The sequence below is a fragment of the Schistocerca piceifrons genome, chromosome 2 (genome assembly GCF_021461385.2).
Source record: "Schistocerca piceifrons isolate TAMUIC-IGC-003096 chromosome 2, iqSchPice1.1, whole genome shotgun sequence".
Classification (NCBI taxonomy): domain Eukaryota; kingdom Metazoa; phylum Arthropoda; class Insecta; order Orthoptera; family Acrididae; genus Schistocerca; species Schistocerca piceifrons.
Genome location: NC_060139.1, coordinates 433,370,653 through 433,374,406, shown reverse-complemented (window position 1 = coordinate 433,374,406; position 3,754 = coordinate 433,370,653). Strand labels below are relative to the sequence as shown.

The 3,754-nt window shown below is 43.6% G+C and overlaps 1 non-coding gene across 1 annotated transcript; it reads left to right on the top strand.

Moving 5' to 3' along the window:
- The first annotated feature begins 1,553 nt into the window (after positions 1-1,553).
- On the top strand, positions 1,554-1,656 carry LOC124778164. The gene has a single exon (XR_007015874.1). It is a non-coding gene; the product is annotated as a U6 spliceosomal RNA (small nuclear RNA).
- Positions 1,657-3,754: the final 2,098 nt, after the last annotated feature.

The window sequence follows — 3,754 nt, the reverse complement described above, 5'->3', positions numbered from 1 at the left end:
TGATTCGTCACTCCACACAACGTTTTTGTTCAATAGTCCAATATTTACGCTCCTTACTCCAAGTGAGGTGTCGTTTGGCATTTACCGGCGTGATGAATGACTAATGAGCAGCCGCTCGACTATGACATTCAAGTTTTCTCACCTCCTGCCTGTCATAGTACTGGCACTGGATCCTGATGCAGTTTGGAATTCCTGTGTGATGACCTGGATAGATGTCTGCCTATTACTCATTACGACCCTCTTCAACTGTCGGCAGTCTCTGTCAGTCAACAGGCGAGACCGGCCTGTACTCTTTTGTGCTGTACGTGTCCCTTCACGTTCTACTTCACTATCACATCTGAAACACTTACCGAGGGATGTTTAGGAGTATGGAAATCTCGCATACAGACATATGACAAATGGTACCCAATCACCTGCCCACGTTCGCAGTCTGTGAGTTCCGCAGAGCGCCCCATTGTGCTCTCTCACGCTGTCTAATGACTACTTAAGTGGCTGATATGGAGTACCTGGCAGTAGGTGGGAGCACAATACATCTAATATGAAAAACATATGTTTTTGGGGATGGCCGAATGCTTTTGATCACATAGTGTATGTGAGTGTGCTCCTTAACATACAACATTTGAGAAACGATGGCTGCAATTCTCCTGGAAAAAGGTTCACCATAAAGGACGTTCCAAAGCAACGAACAAGAGTCAATAAAGCATTTGACGATCTGTTATTAGAATTGTATGTCGCGAAGGATACCGGAACAGACATGAAGAATGAGAAATTTTCGTATGTGATGGAATCAAATTTGCAGTATTTTATCTGCAAGTAAACTGAAAATGAACTCTCCGCAATATTTTGACCGTTCTATACGACCTGGAGCCGGCACACTGACTATGGCGGAAACACGTGCCCTCAAAAAATGGTTCAAATGGCTCTGAGCACTATGGGACTTAACTTCTGAGGTCATCAGTCCCCTAGAACTTAGAACTACTTAAACCTAACTGACCTAAGGACATCACACACATGCATGCCCGAGGCAGGATTCGAATCTGCGACCGTAGCGATCGCACGGTTCCAGACTGTAGCGCCTAGAATCGCTCGGCCACCGCGGCCGGCAAGTGCCCACAATTTACACCAGAGAAACAACACAACCTGTTAAACCAGTAGGAGGAGACCAGTGTTCGCAAGCGAAGTAAAAAGAGTTCGAGAACAGGCAGAGATACTAAGAAGACACTATCAGCACGCTCCCATGTGCGCGGCCCGCGAGGGTACGGACGCTGGACGCTCGGCGCCTAGGCACGAACCACGTTCGTAACAGATAGATTGAGGGCGACGGGGAGGGTGGTGAAGGGGGTTTGGGGGGGGGGGGAGGAGATAAAAGCCCAGCGCCGGCTCCTCGGCGGTCAGTTCTTCAGGGCAGCTGATGATGGCAACGTGGTCGCTTGTCGAAATATTGTGCCCGTTGGAAACTAACACCCGACTGTTCACACGTGAACACTTTCGCCATGAAGTACGCCAGGAGTAATTGAAGAATGACTTGCCCTGGAAGGCAGTCATACTCGTACTTGTTTCAGTGGCAAATATACTAAAATTGGAAAGATACACAGAAGATTAGTATGGCTGCTGCGAAAGGATTACACGAAAAATCATGAAGCGTTCCACGTTAAAGAAATAATGGGTCAAAAATTTAAAATCAAAAGGAACTAAAGAAGTAAAATACTAAAGAAACAATTAAAACAACAATTACAGGAAAGTAATAGAAGTTGGTAGAGCATTTGCCCTCAAAAAAAGAATGTCTGTAGTTAGAGTCTCGATCTGGAACACAGGTTCAATGTGTCTGGAAGTTGCATATCAGCGCAGTCGCCACTGCAGAGTGAAAAGTCATTCTGGAAACAAATATGTTGAAGTCCTCTAGACAAACTGGTGACTGATGTCTGAGAAGTAGCGTCGATCAAGACATGTGGCTTTCATCTTCGTCAGGATGCTGTATCCAAAGGTTCTTTGACAATATGCCAGTTGTGGGGTTTAAAGTGTTGTGCATCCATCTAGTTCACTAGTTTTGCTTATCTGACTTACTCCTATTTCCGTATCTTGACACCTGAAAATACTTTGAATCCAATGAAGATCTGATGGAAACTGCAGGTGGTTACTACGCTGAAGCTTCAGATTTGTACTTTTTGAATGGAGTCTACACAACGTTGGGACTTTTTCCAAATATAAGTGCACTTATCACCGTAAACAGTCTTTTAATAACACGTCAAGAAGTTTTCACCTTGGCTGTACAATGGCGGCTTGGAGTGACATTGTGGATAAATGCGCTTTAGGTCGCCACTGATTATAAAATATCATCTAGGTGTTGTGAGCAAAGGGAATAGCTCCCGCAGCTTCAGGGGGGGTTGCACAGCTGAAAATGTGTGCCGGGACTGGGATCTCCTGCTTATATGGCAGACGCTCTACTCATCTTTCTTTTTTTTTTTTTTTTAGTCTCATTTTGTTCGATTTCGTTCGTTGTATCTGCTCGGTGCGAACGTCGCAGGACACCTGTTTTACTTCGTAGTTGATCCATTATCTCAGTTTTTTTATTACAGAGGGCAACTAACCCTCTGACCGAACACGCTGAGTTACCGTGCCGGCTACCCATCTGAGCCACCGAGGACACAGATGAATAGTGCGACTGCAGGGACTTATCCCTTGCACGCTTCCAGTGAGACCCACATTCCCAGCTGTCCACAATCTACATACGTAATGTTCCTAATAGATACTTTGCCCACCCACTCGTTACTCGCGCCCACTTTAGTTGATGATTCCCGTAAGAGTTCGGTCAACCTGTGGGCACTCGCACAGATGAAGGTCAATGGCCGGGTAGCCATTTGATTATATATGAAGATAGTAACAGTTCTCGAAGGAACAGATACCATTGATGACCTTGTAGCTTCTCTAGAATAAACGATGATTAATTGAAACCCTCAGTTGCTGACAGGTGTTGTTGACATACCTCGATGGGGACAGCTGAAAATGTGTGCCCCGACCGGGACTCGAACCCGGGGCCTCCTGCTATGTCAAAAACACTGTCGGTAGCTGAGGGTTTCAGTTACTTATTGTTTATTGTAGAGAAGCTGCACAGTCATCAATGCTATCTGTTCTTTCGAGAACAGTTACTATCTTCATATATAGAATTAATAAGTATCTGTGCGAGAGCTCAAACCAAACTGGAACTGTTACGCTCTTTTGTTGATAATAAGTATAGACAGTTAAAGGATAGTATCTTCATACATCCCTCTCTATTTTTACTTCGTAATGCTACCGCTACTTTCAATATTTAATATATTATTTTCGTAAAAATCATGGTTTTACGTGCGAAATACTCGTTTTAGCCTGTAATTTAAAATATGTATTGTTTATAAGAAATCTACTATACTAATCTATCCTATCCGTAGAAAGTTCGTTTGAGAAAATCGATAAAGGGGTTGTCGAGATATTAACTTCGGTTATGATCGTTTGTTTCATACCAGCGCTAAAATTATGTAGATCACTTCTCAACATCTGACAAGAAGTTACGCTTTCTGTTTGAACTATCCCTTGAGCCTAAATTTGAACAAGCGAGGTACTAGTGTCTCACACGCAAAGTACTTGAGAATTTTCGGAAAGTACATTCCACCACAGTGCTTTTGACAAGAAGAATAAAACTGTCACGTTACCTTGCTGTGCATCTTCTTAATTTCAGCGTCAGCAAAATGAGTCACTTATACTTCATTTTAGTAAATGC